The sequence below is a fragment of the Macaca fascicularis genome, chromosome 7, assembly GCF_037993035.2.
Source record: "Macaca fascicularis isolate 582-1 chromosome 7, T2T-MFA8v1.1".
Classification (NCBI taxonomy): domain Eukaryota; kingdom Metazoa; phylum Chordata; class Mammalia; order Primates; family Cercopithecidae; genus Macaca; species Macaca fascicularis.
Window position 1 is genome coordinate 144,925,172 of NC_088381.1, and position 24,262 is coordinate 144,949,433.

At 50.1% G+C, this 24,262-nt stretch overlaps 1 long non-coding RNA gene across 2 annotated transcripts in view; it reads right to left on the reverse strand.

The window, feature by feature from the left end:
- LOC107130459 (uncharacterized) overlaps nt 1-24,262 on the reverse strand; it is a 174,778-nt gene that overhangs the window by 57,027 nt on the left and 93,489 nt on the right. The window lies entirely within an intron of this gene.

Below are 24,262 nucleotides of genomic sequence, written 5' to 3' on the forward strand. Positions count from 1 at the left end.
GCTTACTGAAAGAGCTCTTTTCACCTTCTACAGCCCCAGAGGAGTTTTCTCTCTCCCCCCTAATTTGAAACAAAGAAGGATCTGTAGTGGCAGAGATCGGAATAAGGTAGAATCCAAGAGAAATCTACCTTGCCCTGCAGCAAGCCTTGCCAGGTATAAAATCCCCGGGTTTGTGGTTGGTAGGCTCTTGGGCTCTGATTCAGTGGAAAGAAGAGGTAGGACAAAGGGGCCGTGTGGACCGGCCTGGGGAGAAGTGTGGGGAAGGGGTCCCGGCTGAGCGCTCACTGCTGGGCTCAGTTTCTGGGGTGGCCAGAAGGAGAAGAGGCAAATGCCAAGCTGGGGGATTATTAGACATCATCTCTAAAATGCATCCTGTGGTCAGAAATTTAAAAGGTGCATCTTCCTTAGAAGCAAGGAGCACCCTAGCTCCCAAATCTTGGTTTCCAAATGCCATTCTCCACTAAAAGGAACTAGGGCACTTTGGAGAATAGCTAATTCCGAGGTTGGCTCAGGGAAAATACAAGTGAGCCTTGTGCCAGAAAGTGAGGAGGTGCTAAAAAATAAAATAAAATAATAAAGCCAGGTGCAGTGGTGCATGCCTGTATGCCTGTAGTCCCAGCTGTTCAGGAGGCTGAGACAGAAAGATTGCTGAGGTCAGGAGTTCGAGGCTGTAGTGCACTATGATCACACCTGTGAATAGCCACCGCATTCTAACCTGGGCAACATAGTGAGACCTTATCTCTAAAAAATACATAAATAAAAAATAAAATTAAATAGGCAGGTGTAGTGGTGTGTGCCTGTAATCCCAGCACTTCAGGAGGCTGAGGTGGGCAGATTGCTTAAGCCCAGGAGTTTGAGACCAGCCTGAACAACACGGCAAAACCCTGTCTCTACAAAAAAATACAAAAATTAGCTGGGCCTGATGGTGCACACCTGTAATCCCAGATACTTAGAAGGCTAAGGTGGGAAATTCAGGCTTACTGAAGCCTCAACTTCCTGGGCTCAATTGATCCTCCCACCTCAGCCTCCCAAGTAGCTGGGACTACAGGTGTGCACCAGCACACTTGGCTAGTGTGTGCGTGTGTGTGTGTGTGGAGAGATAGGGTCTCACTATATTGTCCAGGCTGGTCTTGAACTCCTGGGCTTAAGCAATCCTTCCGCCTCAGCCTCCCAAAGTGCTGAGATTACAGGTGTGACTCATTGTGCCCAACATTTTTCTTCTTTTGCTGTAAAGGACATTAGCAGGACGGTTGGAGATGGTTGAATAAGGTCTGTACATCAGCCAATAGAACTGTATGTAGCCATGCTAATTTTCTGATTTCAATAAATGTACTGTGGTTATTATACGAAAGAATGTCCTTGTTTTGAAGAAGAATGTTTCAAAGTATTTAGGGATAAAGCACTTATCTGTCACCTACGCTCAAGCAGTTCGGGGAAAAAAAAAAGAAAAAGAAAAAGAAAAAGAGGCCAGGCAAGGTGGCTTACTCCTATAATCCCAGAACTTTGGGAGGCTGAGGTGGGCAGATCACCTGAGGTCAGGAGTTCAAGACCAGCCTGGTCAACATGGCGAAACCTTGTCTCTACTAAAAATACAAAAATTAGCCCGGCGTGGTGGTGCACGCCTGTAGTCCCAGCTACTGAGGAGGCTGAGGTGGAAGACTCACTTGAACCTGGTAGGTGGATGTTGCAGTGAGCCGAGATCATGACACTGCACTCTAGCCTGGGCGACAGAGCTAGACTCCATCTCAGACCAAAAAAAAAAAAAAAAAAAGAAAGAAAAAAAATGAGTGAACACAGACACACACACCATACATACAAAGAGAGAATTTGGGCCAGGTGCGGTGGCTCACGCCTGTAATCCCAGCACTTTGGGAGGCTGAGGCAGGTGGATCACGAGTTCAAGAGACCAAGACCATCCTGGCCAACATGGTGAATCCCTGTCTCTACTAAAAATACGAAAAAATTAGCTGGGCATGGTGGTGCACACCTGTAGTCCCAGCTACTCAGGAGGCTGAAGCAGGAGAATCGCTTGAACCAGGGAGGTGGAGGTTGCAGTGAGCCAAGATCGCACCACTGCACTCCAGCCTGGCGACAGAGCACGACTCTGTCTCAAAAAAAAAAAAAAAAAAAAAGAGAGAGAGAGAATTTGATTTTAAAAAGATGAAAGAGAGAGATTGATAAAATGGTGGTATGCTGAAAATGTTTAACAACCAACTCTCTCAGGGCAAAAAAAGCCCTGATACCAATTTCTGTGGCGTAAATACTCTCTGTGGCCAATTACAAGCTGATGCCATAAAGTGGCTGAAGAGGGAATTGGGAAGGAGACGCACAGAGATAGCTCTAGTGTTCGGCACACCAGTATAAATGCAAGCACGGTAGAAGGCTAACGTTTGGGGAATCAGAGTAAACGGAATATGAAGACTATTTGTACTGTTTTCTTGCTACTTTTATGCAGTCTGAAATTATTTCAAATAAAAAGTGTGGGGTTTTTTCTAGTGCATATCTTGTAACTGATGAGATGTAGTAAATGAACTGGGGAAAGTGTACGTGAGCATTTCAGGTAGAGGCACCTGCCTTGACTGTGCAGAAGCTGAGGCTGAAAGAAGCAATTTATCTGAAAAACAACAACACAGACAAAGCAAGTCTGAGTGACTGGGAGCAGAGCAGCTTGGAATAGAGAAGTGCAAAGTGAGCAGAGAGGTGCGCTGGGGCCAGGACAGAGGCTTTGTAAGCCACAGCTGAAGATTTGGGTCCCTCAGGGAGAAGCCATCAGAGTGCTTTAAGCAGTGGGTGGAGGGAATGTGGCCTTATTTGCTTTATCACTCTGGCCCCTAGCTGACTCTCAATCAACAGTGGCCACTAATACTGCCTTGTCTGGTCTACTGTCTGCTGTCACTTTCCCCAGGGGCCCTTTGCTCAATTGGCGTTAACAGGGGGCAGGGGTGGGGTGCGGGCCATGGCCACAGGCCACCAGGTAAGTCCAGAGCTTCCAGCACAGCCTCACTTTCTATCCTCCCCACCAGCACCCACTCAGAACTATTTGTAAGCCACAAAATAAGTGTGAGGAAGTCCAAGTTTAACATCCACCCAGGACTCTGCCCTCCCTGCTTAACTCAGCCCTGATCAGCCCTAAGCTGCTATGCCCTGGACTATTCAGCAAGCCCACTAACCTTGGTGGAGGGGACTTGACTCTGCGGCCCTCCCCTCTGCACACCAGAGACCCACAGACCCACCCCCTCCTCCATCAGCTTCCTCCCACCCCTCTTGGTTTCTAGTCAAACCTCTCACTCTGGGAGTCCCAGAGCCCTGTGGGGCCTTGAGAGGGTTGAGTTCAAGGTGGAATGAATGGCCCATTTGACAGAGCTCTCCCAGGGCAAGCTCCAGGCCTGGTACAGCTTGAGAGGGACCGGCTTCCTTTTTCCCAGATGAACCCCTGTTCTGTATGTCTGTAACCATGTGCCCACCCCTAACACGCCCTGGGGCCCCGCATAAGAGGAGTGGACTGAATATGTACACACGGCATGCTGGCCAGCTCCTCCTGTGCAGAGAGCATGAACCCAGCCCAAAGTCACGAGCATTAGCCACATGCCACGTATTCCACTGGACATTATGACGCATTCCTCATCCAGCCGACTGCTAGAGCAGCTCTGTGAGTGGACACAGTATTAGGTCCATGTTGCAACTGAGGCTTGAAAGGTTTCTTGGAGTATCCAAGTTCGCATAGCTGATGCAGAGATTCAGCTCAGGCCCTCTGACCCCCAAAGCCTGCATTTCTGCCCACAATACCACCGTGCCTGTGTCTGGCACAAGTTGCCCCTGTGCCATTGTCTCTCAGCCTGGGCATCAGTGCTATGGGCATCCAGGCCATGTGGACAGGTGTATTGAGGGCCCTGTGCACCAGGAAGGGGTGAAATGGGATGCCCTCAGCAAGCTCTGGTTTGGCACCTGTTGCTATGGCAACAGCATGGTTTGGGGAAGAGGGAGGCCAGCACAGCAGGATCTTCTGAACCACTGGACGTACAGCCTATATGTTTATTCTGCGGTGAAACCCTCCCTGCATCTTCTGGGACTATACGTGGCCACCAGGGATGGCTGTGGCAGGCAGAGGTGAGGGCAGGGGTTCCCTGAGGAGGCAGAAGCTGGGAGGCCTTGGCAGTGCTGAGGCCTCTCACCCAGGGGCTCTTACCAGCACAGCCCAGGGAGCCTTTCCACCAGGAAGGCCCGGGGATTCTGCTTTCAGCTGCAGCTCCCCAGACTAGGTGAAAACCAGGAGAGGGCAAAGATTTGGGGCCAAACAGAATCAAGTGATCATTCAGTATTCACGGACTTACTCATTCACCAGACATGTATTGCTTGCCGACAATGCATTGACTGCTGTGCTGGGGGCTGTGGCCTGGGGTTATAGCTTGAAGCCAGACAGGCTCTGCACCCATGGAGATTCCCTTCCAGGAGGCCAGAAGTCCCCACCATCTTGGGCAAGTCACTCTCCTTTGCTGAGCTGATCTGTAAAATGGGGCCCACACTGCCCACTTTGCAGAGATGCAGCCTGGATGAGATAACAGATTTGTGAACGCTCAACACATAGTGGGCCAAATATGCAGATAGGACAAAAATGCCTGTAGGCTTCTCACCTCTCCCTCCAGCAACAGAAGGTGCCAGACAATGATAAAACTCATGAGTGAGCAGCCCCAGGCTCTGGACTCTGGAGGCTTACTGTGAGCAAAATCTCCAGACCGAGCCAGACAGACAGATCCAGCTCTTCCATCACCGGGCATGGACCCTGCTTTCAGTTTGCCTATTTGTAATGTGCTTACAGACAGTAATGTACCTGAGCTGATGGGCAGCATCCAAGTGGGTGCTTGACCATTCTGTTCCACCATCTGAGCCACCAGCCCAAGGCCACCAGATGATAAGACCCCAGTCCTGGCCTTCCCTTCCAGCCCAACTTGTTTTTTGCTTACAACATGGACCGCAGTAGCTGTCTGTTGATTTGATTCAAGTTTGATTTTCCAGGTTTGACAGCCACCCAGGACTCTGCCCTCCCTGCTCAGCTCAGCCCTGACAGCCCTAAGCTTGTATGCTCTGGATTATTCAGCAAGTCCACTAACTTTGGTGAGAGGGGACTTGACTTTGCGGCCTTCCCCTCTGTACGCCAGGCCAGTTTCCATGGAAGGACTCCCTGGGGTCCTCAAGGTCAGCCCTAGAACCACCCTCCTAATGTCCAGCACCAGGGCAGGCCTGGTGGAGGCAGGAAGGCCAGCCGGGGGTGAGGGCTGATCACAGATAAGAACAACATGCAAACAAAACCCACAGGAAGGAAGCCAGTGAAGAAGGAGAAAATCATTTAAGAATTTTATATTTGATACTTCAAAAAATAAACAACTTCAAAGCTGTCATCACGGGAAAATTCAAAATGTTGAAGGGCTTCCTCACACTTATTTTGTGGCTTAATATTGATTTCATTTTGTACTATTCACGGGGGCGGAGATGCTCTAATCTTTTCGGAGCTTACTGCCTCTAAAAGTCTTAATCAAGGCCTGGGAAATGGAAGTGGGGCGCACAGTTGGTGGGCCCCCCTCAAGTCTTTTCTGCATGACAGCTTCATCCCTGGAGGGCGGGGAGGGAAGATGTTTGCCTCTGCTGCTGTCTGACACCAAAGGAGGCAAGATTAAGCTTGGCTGGAGGTGGTGCTAATGAGTTATTCAGGATTTTCTTCTTCTCTCTCCAATCTTGAATTTCCTTCTCCCCAGTTGGGTGTCAGGGTACGTATTTATACCAGGACAGGGCTTACAGTGGCTGTCATTTGTTTATGAAATTCTTTCCAGAAGGACAGCGGGCCGCAGGAAGGTGGGGTAGAGAGCTGCAAGGAGGGCAGAGGAGCCACAGAGATCCAGGAGTTTCCAGCCAGGCCAGCCCCTAAGCCAGAAAATTGTTAACAAAGGATTCGGCCAAACCAGAGGAGAAAAGGGCGGGCAGAGGAAAACACGTAGCAAGCACATTCACCTGAGGGGAAGTCAGAACACGTGGGCAGCAGAAGCATGTCCGTGAGGAGAGAAGGGAAGAGAGTCCAGAAGGAATACAAGCTTTTCTTTTCTTTTCCTTTTCTTTTCGTTTTTCTTTTCTTTTCTCTTCTTTTTTCTTTTCTCTTCTCTTCTTTTCTTCCTTTTCTTTTATTTTTAAATTGAATTTATTTTATTTCTGAGACAGGGGCTCTCTCTGTCACCCAGACTGGAGTGCAGTGACACGATCTCTGCTCACTGCAACCTCTGCCTCCTGGGCTCAAGCCATCCTCCCACCTCAGCCTCCCAGGTAGCTGGGACTATAGGCATACAGCACCATGCCCAGCTAATGTTTGTATTTCTTGTAGAGACGGGGCTTTGCCATGTTGCTCAGGCTAGTGTCAAACTCCTGGCCTCAAGTGATCCACCCATTTTGGCCTCCCAAAGTGCTAGGATTACAGGCATGAGTCACCACGCCTGACCTTTTTTTTTTTTTTTTTTTGAGACAGAGTTTTGCTCTTGTTGCCCAGGCTGGAGTGGAATGGCGCGATCTTAGCTACCACAACCTCCGCCTCCCGGGTTTAAGTGATTCTCCTGCCTCAGCCTCCTGAGTAGCTGGGATTACAGGCACGCGCCACCACGTCCAGGTAATTTTGTATTTTTAGTACAGACGGGGGTTTCTCCATGTTGGTCAGGGGAGTCTCCAACTCCCGACCTCAGGTGATCCGCCCGCCTCGGCCTCCCAAAGTACTGGGATTACAGGCGTGAGCCACTGTGCCCGGCCCGGCCTTTTTTTTTTTTTTTTTTTTGTGGACTTCATCTTTTAGAGCAATTTGGCAAAATTAAGAAGAAAGTACAGGGATTTCCAGGGGCCAGGTACGGTGGCTTACGCCTCTAATCCCAGCACTTTGGGAGGCCGAGGCAGGCGGATCACAAGGTCAGCAGATTGAGACCATCCTGGCTAACATGGTGAAACCACGTCTCTACTAAAAATACAAAAAATTAGCCGGGCGTGGTGGCAGGCGCCTGTAGTCTCAGCTACTCGGGAGGCTGAGGCAGGAGAATGAAGTGAACCTGGGAGGTAATGCTTGCAGTGAGCTGAGATCGCGCCACTGCACTCCACCCTGGGTGACAGAGTGAGACTCCATCTCAAAAAAAAAAAAAAAAAAAAGAAAGTACAAGGATTTCCTATATCCCCCATGTCCCCACATATGCATAGCTTCCACCATGCCATTATTAACATCCCTGACCAGAGGGGTGCATTTATTATAATTTGTGAGCCTACACTGACGCATCATCATCACTGAGGTCTATAGTTTACATTAGGGTTCACTCTTGGTATAGTACATTCTATGGGTTTGGACAAATGTACAATGGCATGTATCCACCATCATAGTATCCTACAGAATAGTTTCATTGCTCTAACTCTGATCTTTTTGCTGTCTCCATAGTTTTGCCTTTTCCAGAATATCATATAGTTGGAATCATTCAGTAGGTAGCCTTTTAAGATTGGCTTCTTTGGCCTGGCCAGGCCCGGTGGCTCATGCTTGTAATCCCAGCACTTTGGGAGGCCGGGGCGGGCAGATCATAAGGTCAGGAGTTTGAGACCAGCCTGGCCAACACAGTGAAACCCTGTCTCTACTAAAAATACAAAAATTAGCCAGGTGTGGTGGCGGGCGCCTGTAATCCCAGCTACTAGGGAGGCTGAGACAGGAGAATTGCTTGAACCTGGGAGGTGGAGGCTGCAGTGAGCCGAGATCATGCCACTACACTCCAGCCTGGGCAATAGAGCTAGACTCCATCTCAAAAAAGAGGTTGGCCTCTTTCACTTAATAATATGCTTGCTTCTTTCTTTCTTTCTTTCTTTTTTCTTTCTTTCTTCCTTCCTTCCTTCCTTTCTCTCTTTCTTTTTTTTTTTTTTTTTTTTTTTTGAGATGGAGTCTCGCTCTGTCGCCCAGGCTGGAGTGCAGTGGCGCGATCTCGGCTCACTGCAAGCTCCGCCTCCCGGGTTCACGCCATTCTCCTGCCTCAGCCTCCCGAGTAGCTGGGACTACAGGCGCCCACAACCGCGCCCGGCTAATTTTTTGTATTTTTAGTAGAGACGGGGTTTCACCGTGGTCTCGATCTCCTGACCTTGTGATCCGCCTGCCTCGGCCTCCCAAAGTGCTGGGATTACAGGCGTGAGCCACCGCGCCCGGCCTTTCTCTCTTTCTTTTTCTTTCCTTCTTTTTTCTTTCTCACTCTCTTCCTCTCCTCCTTTCTCTCTCTTCCTCTCTTCCTCTCTTCCTCTCTTTCTCTTTCTCCTTCCTTCCTTCCCTCCCTCTTCTCTTTCTTTTCTTTCTTTCTTTCTCTTTCTTTCCTTCCTTCGTTCTTTCTTTTCTTTCTTTCTTTTTTTCTTTCCTTCTCTTTCTTTTTTTCTTTCTCTCTTTATTTTCTTTCTTTCTCCTTCCTTCCTCTCTCTCTCTCTTTCTTTCTTTCTTTCTTCTCTGTCACCCAGGCTGAAGTACAGTGGCACAATCATATACAGCCTAGAACTCCTGGGCTCTAGCAATCCTCCTGCCTTGGCCTCCCAATGTGCTGGAATTACAGGTGCGAGCCATCATGCCCAGAATAGTAATGTGCTTTTAAGGTTTCTCCATGCTTTTTCTTTTTTTTTTTTTTTTTTTTTGAGACGGAGTCTCGCTCTGTCGCCCAGGCTGGAGTGCAGTGGCCGGATCTCGGCTCACTGCAAGCTCCGCCCCCCGGGTTTACGCCATTCTGCCTCAGCCTCCCGAGTAGCTGGGACTACAGGCGCCCGCCACCTTGCCCGGCTAGTTTTTTGTATTTTTTAGTAGAGGCGGGGTTTCACTGTGTTAGCCAGGATGGTCTCGATCTCCTGACCTCGTGATCCGCCCGTCTCGGCCTCCCAAAGTGCTGGGATTACAGGCTTGAGCCACCGCGCCCGGCCTCTCCATGCTTTTTCATAACTTGATAGTTACGTTCTTTTTGGCACCGAATAATATTCTATTGTCTGGATGTCCCACAGTTCATTCACTCATTCACCTACTGAAGGATATCTTGGTTGCATCCAAGTTTTGTCAATTATTAATAAAGCTGCTATAAGCATTCGTGTGCTGGTTTTTGTGTGAACTTAAGTTTGAGTAAATACCAAGGAGCATGATTGCTGGATCATATAGTAAAAGTATGTTTAATTTTGTAAGACATTGCTGAACTTGAGGCCACGCGTGCTGGCTCACACCTGTAATCCCAGCACTTTGGGAGGCTGAGGCGGGCGGATCACTTGAGGTCAGGAGTTCGAGACCAGCCTGACCAATATAGTGAAACCCCCCACATCTACTAAAAATACAAAAATTAGCCAAGCGTGGTGGTGCATGCCTGTAATCCCAGCTACTAGGGAGGTTGAGGCAGGAGAATCACTTGAACCCAGGAAGTGGAGGTTACAGTGAGCCGAGATTACGCCACTGCACTGCACTCCAGCCTGGGCAATAGAGTAAGTAAGACCCTGTCTCAAACAAAAAAAAGAAAAGAAAAGAAAAGAAATTGCTGAACTGTCTTCAAATGTACCATTTTGCATTTCCACTGCAATGAGGGAGAGTTCCTGTTGCTCCACATCCTTGCCAGCATTTGGTGCTGTCAGTGTCCTGGATTGTGGATATTCTAATAGATGCATGGTGGAATCTCAGTGTTGTTTTAATTTGCACTTCCCTAAAGATATATGACATTGCTGGGTGCAGTGGCTCATGCCTGTAATCCCAGTACTTTGGGAGGCCGAAGCAGGTGGATCACCGGAGGTCAGGAATTTAAGACCAGCCTGACCAAGATGGTGAAACCCTGTCTCTACAAAAATACAAAAATTGCCAGGCACCATGGCTCACACCTGTAATCCCAGCACTTTGGGGAGCAGAGGTGAGTGGATCACCTGAGGTCAGGAGTTCAAGATCAGCCTGGGCAACACGGTGAAACCCCGTCTCTACTAAAAATACAAAATTAGTTGGGTGTGGTGGCACATGCCTGTAATCCCAGCTACTCGGGAGGCTGAGGCAGGAGAATCACTTGAACCCGGGAGACAGAGGTTGCAGTGAGCTGAGATCATGCCATTGCACTCCAACCTGGGTGACAGAGCAAAACTCCGTCTCAAAAAAAAAAAAAAGATATATGACATTGAACATCTTTTCCTTCTTTCTTTTTTTTTGAGACAGGAGTCTTGCACTGTCACCCAGGCTAGAGTGCAGTGGTGCAATCTCAGCTCACTCCACTTCCGGGGTACACACCATTCTCCTGCCTCAGCCTCCCGAGTAGCTGGGACTACAGGCGCCCGCCACCACACCCAGCTAAGTTTTATTTATTTATTTATTTTGTATTTTTAGTAGAGACGGGATTTCACCGTATTAGCCAGGATGGTCTCGATCTCCTGACCTTGTGATCTGCCCGCCTCGGCCTCCCAAAGTGCTGGGATTACAGGTGTGAGCCACCACACCCAGCCTGAACATCTTTTCATATGTTTACTTGCTACCTATATATCTCCTTTAGTAAGATGTCTTCTTTGGCTCTTTTGCTGGTTTTTAAAATCTGGTTGTTTGTTTTCTTATTGTTAAGTTTTAAGAGTTCATTGTGGGCCGGGCACAGTGGCTCACGCCTGTAATCCCAGCACTTTGGGAGGCCGAGGTGGGCGGATCACGAGGTCAGGAGATCCAGACCATCCTGCCTAACACAGTGAAACCCCGTCTCTACTAAAAAATACAAAAAATTAGCCGGGCGCGGTGGCGGAGCGCCTGTAGTCCCAGCTCCTCGGGAGGTTGAGGCAGGAGAATGGCGTGAACCCAGGAGGCGGAGCTTGCAGTGAGCCGAGATGGCACCACCGCACTCCAGCCTGGGCGACAGAGCGAGACTCCGTCTCAAAAAAAAAAAAAAAAAAAGAGTTCATTGTGTGTATATATAAAATATTCTTTTTTTTTTTTGAGACAGGGCCTCACTGTCACCCAGGCTGGAGTGCAGTAGTAAAACCCTGGCTCACTATAGCCCCAACCTCCCGGGCTCAAGTGATCCTCCTGTCTCAGCTTTCAAGTAACTGGTACTACAGGCAATCGCCACCACACCCAGCTAATTTTTAAAATTTTTTTGTAGACAAAGGGTTTCACTATGTTACCCAGGCTGGTCTCTTAACTCCTGGGCTCAAGCAATCCTCCCGCCTCAGCCTCCTAAAGTGCTGAGATTACAGGTGTGAGCACTGCGCCTGACCCAAGTTCTTTGTCTATCTTGGATGACAGTCCTTCATCAAATGTGTCTTTTGAATATTTTCTCTGTCTGTGACTCCCCTTTTTATTTGAGTGGATGGTTCCAGTCCTCAATTGAACCAGTCTATTATACAGAGTCCAGCCATTTCTACTTATCTCAGGACTCCTCCAGTGGGCTGTCTCTGCTACTGGCCCCTTGGTGGGCTGGCAGAGACCTTATCAGATCTGCACCATGGTCTGATGGCTCCCCCACCCAATCTGGCATCCTTCCTGTTCATGTCACAGGGGCCACTCCCCACTGAGCCCTATGCACTCCTAACTCCATCTCAGTGCCAGCTTCAGACCCAAGGGACCTAGTGCTGGGGAGGAACTAAGTAGGAGTGATGGGATGAACATGGATTGGGGGTGCCAATTTTATTTATTTATTTATTTATTTATTTATTTATTTAGAGACTGAGTCTTGCTGTTGTCGGCCTGGACTGGAGTGCAATGGTGCAATCTCGGCTCACTGAAACCTCTGCCTCCCGGGTTCCAGCAGTTCTCCTGCCTCAGCCTCCTCAGTAGCTGAAATTACAGGTACCCACCACCATGCCCGCCTAATTTTTGTATTTTTAGTAGAGATGGAGTTTCATTGTGTTGGCCAGGCTGGTCTCTAACTCCTGACCTCAGGTGATCTACCCACCTCAGCCTCCCAAAGTGCTGGGATTACGGGCGTGAGCCACCATGCTCGGCCTATTTATTTTTTATTTTTATTTATTTATTTTTATAATTTACTTTATTTATTTATTTATTTATTTATTTTTCTGAGAGGGAGTCTCCCTCTGTAGCCCAGGCTGGAGTGCAGTGGTGTGATCTTGGCTCACTGCAACCTCTGCCTCCTGGGTCCCGGTTCAAGCAATTCTCCTGCCTCAGCTTCCTGAGTAGCTGGGATTACAGCCACACACCACCATGCCCAGCTAATTTTTGTATTTTTAGTTGAGGCAGGTTTTCACTATGTTGGCCAGGCTGGTCTTGAACTCCTGACCTCGTGATCCGCCCACCTCGGCCTCCCAAAGTGCTGAGATTACAGGCGTGAGCAACTGTGCCCGGCCTATTTATTATTATTATTATTTTTTTTTTTTTTTTGAGATGGAGTTTTGCTCTTGTTGCCCAGGCTGGAGTGCAATGGCATGATCTCGGCTCACAGCAACCTCCGCCTCCTGGGTTCAAGCGATTCTCCTGCCTCAGCCTCCCAAGTAGCTGGGATTACAGGCATCCACCACCATGCTCAGCTAATTTTGTATTTTTAGTAGAGACAGGGTTTCACCATGTTGGCCAAGATGATCTCAATCTCTTGACCTCATGATCCGCCCGCCTCAGCTTCCCAAAGTGCTGGGATTACAGGCGTGAGCCACAGCACCCGGCCTTTATTATTATTATTATTATTATTATTATTATTATTATTATTTTGAGATGGAGTCTCACTCTGTCGCCTAGGCTAGAGTGCAGTGGCGAAATCTTGGCTCACTACAACCTCCACCTCCTGGGTTCAAGTGATTTTCCTGGCTCATCCTCCTGAGTAGCTGGGATTACAGGCATGCACCACCAGGCCTGGATAATTTTTGTATTTTCAGTAAAGACGGGGTTTCATCATGTTGGCCAGGCTGGTCTCGAACACCGGACTTTAAGTGATCCACCTGCCTTGGCCTCCCAAAGTGCTGGGATTACAAGTGTGAGCCACCGCACCTGGCTGGGGGTGCCAATTTAAACTGGGGGATCAGGGATGCCCCCACTAATTATGCCATCATGTTGAGCTGAAACCTGAGGGCAGGACACCACCCGACAGCAAAGGAGTCCAAGAGGGGAAACAGCAGGTGTGAAGGCTCTCGATGTGTGACTGAGGCATGGCGTGCCCGCCCAGAGAGTGAGAGGAGACGAGACAGCAAAGCTTCAAAGGTTGGGGTGGAGGCACATCCTGCAGGCCACAGTCAGAAGTTTGATTTATTCCAAATGCAATGGGAAGCCACTGGAGTGTTTTCAGCCTTAGAGTGACAAAATCTGATTTGCATTTTTTTTTTTTTTTTGAGACAGAGTTTCACTCTTATTGCCCAGGCTGGAGTGCAATGGTGCAATCTCGACTCACCACAACCTCCGCCTCAGGGGTTCAAGCGATTCTCCTGCCTCAGCCTCCTGAGTAGCTGAGATTACAGGCATGTGCCACCAGGCCTAGCTAATTTTGTATTTGTAGTAGAGTTGGTCAGGCTGGTCTCGAACTCCCCATCTCAGGTGATTTGCCCACCTTGGCCTCCCAAAGTGCTGGGATTACAGGCGTGAGCCACCGCACCGGCCCTGATTTGCATTTTTAAAAGCTTGCACTGGCTGCTAGGTGAAGAATGAATTACAAACGAGCAAGAGGGGAGGCAGCCAGACCAGTTGGGTGTTTTATTGCTTTGGTTAATAGGAATATCCCAGCCCAACAACTTCTCTCCCACAAAGACAATCACTGTCACAGTAGCAGGAGTGATAGTCACATGCACACTCACTGCAAACACACACATGTGCCTCATGTCCCCTCCACTCATAACCACCCACACTGTCCTGCACACCTGTGCACACGTCTGCCTCCATGTTCCCGACATGCCTACTTAAACACACAGTGCCATGCAATTTTCGTGCACATGTGCTCCCATGCATGGCACCAACAGAAATATTTTCATGCACACATAAGTACATATATTCCTTTTATTTTATTTTATTTTATTTTTACTTTTTTTAGATGAACTATCATTGTATTGCCCAGGCTGGAGTGCAGTGGCACGATCTCATCTCACTGCAACCTCTGCCTCCTTGATTCAAGCGATTCTCCTGCCTCAGCCTCCCAGGTAGCTGGGACTACAGGCGCCCATCATCATGCCTGGTTAATTTTTGCATTTTTAGTAGAGATGGAGTTTCCACCATGTTGGCCAGGCTGGTCTTGAACTCCTGACCTCACGTGATCTGCTCATCTCGACCTCCCGAAGTGCTGGGATTACACATGTGAGCCACTGCACCCGGCCCATATATTCCTTTTGTTTACTTCCTCATATATACATGAAATACTTTCATGAACACACACATATAGCTATATGCATACATGCAGAGCCACCCTTTGCTTCATAGACACATCATTTCCCATTTTCCAAAGGGAAGCAAGTCTGAGCATGGGAGGCGGCTGGGAGAAAGGGGCTGGGGGTTAATGAGAGGAAGAGGTAACAGCTACTTAGTCATTGGAGAAATAAAACGCCTGAACACCTGTTTTACTCTATATTGCACCTGATGGTTGGACCTGCCAGTTATTACGGGGACTGCACTAAAGCCTTCATTCAGCAGGTTGGGGGTAGCGGGCCCTGCTCTGCAGCTCCTCCTCACTCAGCCACTGCCACCCATCTGCCCACCCGCCACTGCCTGAGTCAGCTTTCACTGTTCTCCCGATGACTCACAGGGCATGAAGGGTTGAGATGGGAATCTGCCCCCAACTGCCTTGGAAGCCCCACGGCTCACAGAAAGGAGGGGATTGGAAGGTGCATCCTTTCAGGGCCTCACTTGCTGAAGCAGGCAGAAGACAGGCTGGAGTGGGGTGGGTGCTTCTTTGGGAAAATCCAGGCCCCTTTTCAAGGCCCTGTAGGACCTGCCCCCTGCATTCCCCCAGCCCCCAGACAGTTCTGCTCCAGTATCTCCTCCCTTCCAGCTCTGAGCCCCAGCCATGGTGACCTGCCAGCAACCAGCAGCTCTTCAAACACACACCTTCACAATGTTGGCATATGCTGCCCTTACCACGCCACCTGGAACAACTTATCCTTCCTGACTCGGCTTAGGAGCCACCTCCTCAGGAAAGTCCTCCCTGATTGTCCCACCATGCCACCCCAATCAGAGTTCCCCTGTGCTTGCCTCCACTTAGCACTTTACTGCACTGGGTTACGACTGTCTGCCCTTCACAGCAGAGAGCCTATTTCCTGCACTGCTGCCTGGCATATAGCAGGTCCTCAATAAATATTTCTTGAATAAATGAAGGTTGCTCCTATATGCAACTAAAACTAGAAAGGAGGATTCGGGGGGAAGGATTCCTTGGTCCCTCCCATCTTCTTGGTTGCCCCAGGGACCACCTGCTGATCCAGCACCTCCAGCACTCATCATAGGATGCCTATGGCATGGTTTCTCTTCTCTCTCTTCTACCTTCAACCAACTCTGGTGTGTGTCACTGGAATAATGTCAGGCCCCCTGAGGTGGGGTAGGAGATAATGGAGGAGGCTTGGGGAGTGGGATAACATGGAGTTGAGAAATTCAAGTTACTATATGAGATTCGAGTTACTATGTGAACGTGGGATTGGGTGTGTGTGCACGTGTGTGGTGTACCTGTGCTGGCAGGGAGGATCAGACTAGGCATTTGGGGATTGAAATGAACAGAGGTCAGCTGGGCGCAGTGGCTTATGCCTGTAATCCCAGCACTTTGGGAGGCCGAGGCGGGCATATCACCTGAGGTCAGGAGTTCAAAACCAGCCTGGCCAACATGGCAAAACCCCATCTCTATTAAAAATACAAAATTACCTGGACGTGGTGGCACATGCCTGTAATCCCAGCTACTCGGGAGGCTGAGGCAGGAGAATCACTTGAACTCGGGAGGCGGAGGTTGCAGTGAGCCGAGGTGGTGTCACTGCACTCTAGCCTGGGCAACAGAGTAAGACTCCATCTCAGAAAAAAAAAAAAAAAAAAATGAGCAGAGGTCCCAGTAAAAGACCTTGAAACAACCTAGGTAGGGCTAAAGCAGTTTGCTGATTAAAAGAGAGAGCTTGCCAGGCGTCCACCCTGCTGAGAAGCCTGTGCTGAACCAGGAGAGGTGACTCCATGACTCAGAACCTGGGCAGTGCTGATGGGAATGGATCCTGGCCTTTTTGACCCCAGCAGAATCCTGCTTCCCTTCCCAAGGAGCAAAAAAACATAAAAAGGCATAGCTACTATGGAGTAAATGCTACTGCCCAGGCTTGCACTAGGACAAACATCACCAATCAATCACAGGTGCACCCATCACCTCCAGGCCAGACCAAGGTGTAGGAATTCTCAACACAGTGCTCCAAAGAGCCATTACTGATAGCTTGGAAGCCACATAAGTGGATCACTGGTCTCCCTTTTTGCCATCACTGGTCTCCTAAGTGCCAAGTGCTTAATAAATCCATCTCACAACCAATCCCCAAGTTAAGGATTAACTTTTACTTCCCAAAAAGAACAAAAACTCAGCATGGTTGAGGAACTCAGCCAAGTTCACATAGGTAGTAAGAGCTGGGCTAAGAATTCAGACCTTCCTAGGCCTGGCTTCAAATTCCTTGCTCTTGCCCATTTATCATGCTGCCAGATTCCAATGGATGTCTGTTCCACCATGTTGTGGGCATTCGTTGGAGCTTTGTTGCCTCTCACTGTTCAACCCCCCTGTATCATTCTGGGGTCCCAGCAGGAACAGATGTTACCCTGAAATAGGGCAATTGAGGGGCCTTTCAAGAAGGGACAAGTTGTCAAGGTGGGCAGCACAAAGGGAAACCAACAACAAATGGGGAAGATCCTGTGGGACAGGGACAGAGTGACTGGAAGCTGGAGGGACCCAAAGCTGCAAAGGAAAGGGGCAAGGGGAACAACACCCCACCCTCTCCCCTCCCACCTCCCTCCTCCATTCTCCTCCAATGGTGCCGCCCACTGGGCAAACCCAACCGGAAGCCAGGAAGCATGGGAGTTCAGCTGATGCAGCCCATACAGATCAGCTTCCTGGACTTCAGAGTTAGGGAGGGAGAGAGGGATGAAGTCTGGAGGCACCGATTGGGAAGGCCATCCAGAATACTCCTATTCTGTTTGGGAGCTGGGGATGGGAATGTCCCTTCCTGAAGGATATTTATGGGAACAGACTTTGCCTTTGATCACAGAAATCAAAGCTGGAGATTCTCTCTCCCTCTACTTGCTGGCAGCCAGGATGCGGGCTCATGACCCAGACTCAGTCATTCAGAAATTCCCACCAGGAGGCCGGGCGCGGTGGCTCAAGCCTGTAATCCCAGCACTTTGGGAGGCCGAGACGGGTGGATCACGAGGTCAGGAGATCGAGACCATCCTGGCTAACACGGTGAAACCCCGTATCTACTAAAAAATACAAAAAAAAAAACTAGCCGGGCGAGGTGGCGGGCGCCTGTAGTCCCAGCTACTCGGGAGGCTGAGGCAGGAGAATGGCGTGAACCCGGGAGGCGGAGCTTGCAGTGAGCCGAGATCCGGCCACTGCACTCCAGCCTGGGCGACAGAGCGAGACTCCGTCTCAAAAAAAAAAAAAAAAAAAAAAAAAAAAAAGAAATTCCCACCAGGAACTCAGTCTTAAGGGAGTAAGTAACTCAGGGCCAGGCAGTGGCTCACACTTATAATCCCAGTGCTTTGGGAGGCTGAGGTAGGCGGATCACCCGAGGTCAGGAGTTCAAAACCAGCCTGGCCAACATAGTGAAGCCCTGTCTCTACTAAAAATACAAAAATTAGCTAGGACTGGCGGCGTGTGTCTGTAATCCCAGCTACTCAGGAGGCTGAGGTGGGAGAATTGCTTGAATCTGAAAGACAGAGATTGCAGTGAGCCAAGATCATGCCACTGCACTCTAGCCTGGGCAACAGAGTAAGACTCCATCTCAAAAAAAAAAAAAAAAAAAAGAAAGAAAAAAGAAAAGAAAGCAAAAGAAAAGGAAGTAACTCAGACCCACAGGGTCAGATATTCCTGGCAGAGGCAGGGGCTGTGGCAGAGAGGCAGGCTGTGGTGAGACCCATGGGAGACATAGAGGTGGTGACAGCAAAGGTGTTATCCTAACCAGACCACCCTGTGGCATGACCTTGGCAGTGATGCCGACTGCCCTGCATCCCTTAAGGCATTTTCCAAGCTGGGGCTCCAGCCTTCCTATAGATGCCGTGAGCATCCCCAAATCTTTTCCGTAAATCTTTTCTCTGCTTAAGAGCATCAGAGTCCATTTATCTTGCTTTCAAAGCGAACTCTGACTGGTACAAACACCCAGGACAGATAGACAATGGTTATGGCGGAAGGTGGTCCCCTGACAGGTGTGCTAGAAATTCAGGAGGGGAGAAGGCATCCAAGCTGCAGTCAGGTATGTCCTTAGAGCCTCCAGATTCCCTGAAGAACCTCGTGGCTCTGCCGTGCACTGAATTGGGCAAACTTGCCCTGTGTCTTTGGCTGAGCTGACTCTGAGCTCCCTGAAGGAGAAATCCTATCGTGTGTACCCCACTCCCAGACACAGTTGACTTTTGGAGGCTGAAGGAGGACAGACTGCCCTCCTCATCCAAGAAAAGATCCTACCACAACCAACCTGTGAGTGTTCCGGAGGCCCCAGGCATCCCACGAACCCCCAACCCCAGAGAAGTCTTCTGAAGGAAGAGCCCCGCCTTCCAGCATCCTCCCTCCGCCAGAGGCCTGGCCTGAGGTATGGATTGTCTTGGCTGAGCTGCCCAAGAAGTAACCAGCTGAGCTACCAACTCCATCACCACCCACATACCCAGGATTTGGTTGTCTCTCTGGATGTTCAATATTTGCTCAGGGAATGAGAAGAAAAGCAAAGCAGAAACTGCTGAGGTGGCAGCTGCTGCCTGATATAGCTGGGCCCCAGCAGGCGCTGGGGGTTCCCAGAGAGGGAGGAGAGGAGGGTGGGAAGTTCGGGAGATCCTCAGCCCCCAGGAGGCAGACCCAGGTAGGCCTGGCCACCTCTCTCTCAAGAAACTCCTTCTGCGGGCTCAGTCCATGGGAGGGTGCACTCCAGCACCAGGGCCTGACTGTTCTGCAAACATTGATGCACAGTCCCCAGGTTGCAGGGAAAGAGAAGCTTGCATGCTCTCTGCTCTCAAAAGCTTAGGGCTTATGGGGGCCACAGGTGGATAAATGCTCTGGTGGGAAACTGCAGAGAGGCACAGGCATAGCAGGGGTGCCTTGAACCAGCTCCTGTTCCTGAGACCCCCACCCTCATCCTCTTCCTCCAGCTCTCACAGAACCCGAGGAGAAGCCGATGTCTGGGCTCCCCAGATGCCTCCATTCGCCTCCTCCTCCACCCTCACAGCAGCGCCGAAGACAGATCCATGGAGGTGACTCTCCCACTGTCCCAGATGCACTGGCTGCATAGTTGGGGAATGGGCTGCTCCCCAGGCCAACGGGATGTGCAGCCACCTTCTCCTGGGTTGGGAGGACCCCCTAGTCCCACACAGAGTCTTGCACCAAGCCCATCTGGGCAGTCTTTGCAGCTGAGGCATGGAACAGGGTTCCAGCCCATTGGGAAGAATAGGAATGGTGGGGCGGCGCAGTGGGGAGTCATGGCCCCTTGGGACCTCATCAAGTCTGAATAGTCTGGGTCACCTGTAGGCCCTGCCAGGCCCAGCCAGCCCTGCCCTTTGTCTGAGGCACCTTCTTTCTTTTTTGTTTTTTTTTTTTTGAGACAGTCTCACTTTGTCACCCAAGCTGGAGTGTAGTGGCACAATCTGAGCTCACTGCAACCTCTGTCTCCCAGGTTCAAGCGATTCTCCTGCCTCAGCCTCCCAAGTTGCTGGAATTACAGGCATACGCCACCACACTTAGCTGATTTTTGTATTTTCAGTAGAGACGGGGTTTCACCATATTGGCCAGGCTGATGTCAAACTCCTGACCTCAAGTGATCCTCCCTCCTTGGCCTCCCAAAGTGCTGGGATTACAGACATGAGCCACCACACCCGCCCTGGTAAGGCACCTTCTGCTCCCCCTGCTCCCCCTGCCCCATTGGTCTCCCCAGCTAGCAGAGCCACCACTATGCCAGGCTTCACGGGGCTCAGGCTGCTCAGGACTAGAGAGGGGGTCTAAGCATTTGTGAGGTTTTCGCCCCTTTGGGCTCCATGGTCCAGGAGGGAGGCACAGGGGTGGGTGGGGCTCAGCTGGGGCTGGGGGGAGCTAGTTGTGGGGGGAATCAGCCTTTCATCTTGGCTGTGTGAAGCAAACCCAACCCCTCCCCAGCCTGAAGCTGGCTGGCATTGGCATGCACCATAAATCTCCAGGATGCAGCTGTGACTGGATTATTTATAGCTCCAGTCTTACATCTCTAACTCGAAACTGTCACACAAAGGGAAAGGTAATGAAATCTCACCTCCCCTGCCTGTCCCTCACTCCACACCGCAGGGCCTTCCAGAGCCTGTGGCTGAAGGAGGGAGGAAAGGCCTTCCCCTCTGCCGCCTCCCTCCCTTCCTTGCTCCCTCTGTCCCTTCCTCTGTCGTCACACACACACTTCGCAGCGCTGCGTTCCCTCTCAGACACAGCCTCTCACGTTTCTCTCTCACGCATACATTTCCTCACAGATGCAGACATTTCTGTCCAACCTCTCCCTCCCGCTCAGCTCGCCCTGCCCGGGGCCCCTCCTATCCCTGCAGGCACACTCGCACATGCCTGCCCTTTTCCTTCCAAGCCACCGCTGTCTCCCTGCGTGGCTCACTCCCTTCCACCGTGTTTGCCTCTTTGCTTTGTCAATGAAGACGCGGGCACATTAACGAGGAGGCCTGTCCTCTGCGGAGGCACACCAGCTCCTTGTCGCTCACTGGCAGAAGTGTCAGCTCACATTCATCTTACTCTGCCTGTAAGAGTCCCATTGGCATTGCCTCCCCAAGTGGGACCCATTTTGTGGCACGTGGCTGGGACCACACGTATCCCTGGGCTTGACATACACAGACACACAGGAAACATCGGCCACAGAACGTGCCTCTCCCACTGCAGGGAGGAGCATCTAAGGATGTGCTCTGCAAGTTCCACGAAGGGCCCCGGGTGTGGTATTTCATGGTGCAGAGGTGAAGTTCCTCCTCCCTCCTGTTTTATTGTCTCACAGTTTCCTATGAGGCAGTCCCTCTGCTACCCCATCCCACAGATGCCAGTGGAAACTCTGAGCCCCGTGCAAGCTCCCATGGAGACCCAAGGCCCAGCCTCTCTCCCTGCCTGGCCTTCCACCCCCAGGCCCACAATCATCAGAAAGCAGCACTTCCCACTGCAGCCCTGCCTTGACGTGGCCCACAGCTCACTCCATCCAGACAGTGTGTGTGTGCATGTGTGCGCGCGCTTCTTGTGCTGGATGAGTGGTATTCACAGACAATGGTAGCTTACCCTGGGCTGGCAGTGGGGTTGGGCCTGGGCACAGAAACCCTACAAATTTCTTGGAAGTCTCTCTCCTTTTTTTTTTTCTTTTCTTTTTTTTTAAGAGACAGGGTCTTGGCCGGGCACGGTGGCTCATGCCTGTAATCCCAGCACTTTAGGAAGCTGAGGCAGCCGAGGATCACTTGAGGTCAGGAGTTCAAGACCAGTCTGACCAACATGGAGAAACCCCATCTCTACTAAAAAAAAAAAATACAAAATTAATCGGGTCTGGTGGTGCATGCCTGTAATCCCAGCTACTCAGGAGGCTGAGGCAGGAGAATCACTTAAACGCAGGAGGCAGAGGTTGCAGTGAACCGAGATTGCACCATTGCACTCCAGCCCGCGCAACAAGAGCAAAACCCTGTCTCAAAAAAAAAAAAAAAAAAAAAAAAAAAAAAGAGACAGGGTCTTGCTCTACCACCCCAGCTGGAGTGCAATGGTGTAACTGTAGTTCGCTGAAAGCCTGGAACTCGGCCGGGCGCGGTGGCTCAAGCCTGTAATCCCAGCACTTTGGGAGGCCAAGACGGGCGGATCACGAGGTCAGGAGATCGAGAGACGATCCCGGCTAACACGGTGAAACCCCGTCTCTACTAAAAAATACAAAAAAATAGCCGGGCGAGGTGGCGGGCGCCTGTAGTCCCAGCTACTCGGGAGGCTGAGGCAGGAGAATGGCGTAAACCCAGGAGGCGGAGCTTGCAGTGAGCTGAGATCCGGCCACTGCACTCCAGCCTGGATGACAGAGCAAGACTCCGTCTCAAAAAAAAAAAAAAAAAAGAAAAAAAAAAAAAAAAAAAAAAAAAAAAAAAAAAAAAAAAGAAAGCCTGGAACTCCTGGGCTCAAGAGATCCTCCCACTTTAGTCTCTCCGGTAGCTGGGACTAGAGGTGCATGCCAGCATGTTTGGCTAATTTCTTTTCCTTTTTTTTGGTAGAGACAGGGTCTCACTATGTTGCCCAGGCTGGTCTCAAAATCGTGGCCTCTGGTGATCCTCCTGCCTTAGCCTCCCAAAGTGCTGGGAGGTATGAGCCACTGCATCTGGCCACCTTTTCTGTCTTAAAAATTTACCTGGCGGCCGGGCGCAGTGGCTCATGCCTGTAATCCCAGCACTTTGGGAGGCCGAGACGGGCGGATTATGAGGTCAGGAGATGGAGACCATCCTGGCTAACACAGTGAAACCCCGTCTCTACTAAAAATAAAATAAAAATTAGCTGGGTGTGGTGCGGTCACCTGTAGTCTCAGCTATTGGGGAGGCTGAGGCAGGAGAATGGTGTGAACCTGGGAGGCAGAGCTTGCAGTGAGCCAAGATGGCACCACTGCACTCCAGCCTGGGCGACAGAGTAGACTGTGTCTCAAAAAGAAAAAAAAAAATTCACTTGGCTTTTGGCATTATTTACTATAACATATATCTCAATCATCTCAAATTATTTATAATTCAACAGTTAACTTTTTCTGAAATATTTGCTTAAAATTAATCTTCCTGAAAGTTGAGTCTCAAACACCCTGTGGCTCATCCCAGGGACCCTGAGGGCACAAACACCCCAGTTAAACAGCTATGGGAGCAGTCTATGGGGTAAGAATATGGGATACAAATCTATGGGGGAAAGATAAGAGCAGGTTTATGTCCTGACTCTGGCAGTTATTAGCTGTGTGACCCTGGCTAGATCACTTAACATCTCTGTGCTTCAGAATCTCAGCCTATAAAATGGGGATGATGATGACGATGATGATAGCACCCATCATACACATGGTTTTTATGAGGATTCAATACATTAATGTATGTAAAGTACTCAGGACAGTGGCTGACACAATATAAATGTTTGTGATTATTTTTCCATAGAAGACCAAAACACAGCCATCTAATGAACCCCAGAAATTGAAATGAGATCTCTCTTGCTCCCTCCTCCCTCCTAGGATGAGCACCTGCCCCCTGCCCATCCTCCACCTCAGCTGCAGTCCTCGATCATTCACTCAATCTGCAAGGCATTCAGTCAGTCAACAAACATTCTCCTCTGTTCCAGGCACTATTCCTGCACTGGCACTCAGTGTCAGACAAGACATTCTACAAGGGGAGCCAGAAACATGCAAACAGCATTCAGATCATATTCAGAACTGAAGGCTCAAAGAAAAGTAAATATTCTTTCTTTCAAAGAGCCACTCCCTAGCTGCAGAGAGCAGAGGAGGCAGACGGGTCAGAGATGACTGCAGGGCAGAGTGACCGTGATGGTGTTGTCTGCTGGCCTTCACCCCTCTGGACAGGCCTGCTGTGGTGGGCACTGAGCCCATTTCTCTGCAGCAGAGGATGGTGGGGGCTGGAAGAGCAGGGGCTGGCATCAGGACACAAACCTTCTGTGGACCAGGTAATCCACCCAATTCCATCATCTCGTATATGGCCCTTTGGTGAAACAGGTGATTAAGCCCCACTCTCATTTGCCACATGGGGAAACTAACTTGAAAAGAGATATCATTTGGGCCGGGCATGGTGACTTACACCTATAATCCCAGCACTTTGGGAGGCCGATGCGGGTGGATCACCTAAGGTCAGGAGTTTGAGACCAGCCTGGTCAACATGGTGAAACCTTTTCTCTACTAAAAATAGAAAAATTAGCCGGGCAAGGCGATGCATGCCTGTAATCCCAGCCACTTGGGAGGCTGAGGCAGGAGAATCGCTTGAACCCAGGAGGTGGAAGTTGCAGTGAGCCGAGATGACGCCACTGCACTCTAGCCTGGGCAACAGAGTGAGACTCTGTCTCAAAAAAAAAAAAAAAAGAGATATCATGTAATAATCAGACATGCTTTTACCTCTTCCAAAAACAGACGCATATGAATTCAGCTAAGACTAAATCCATACGTGGCTCTGCATTCC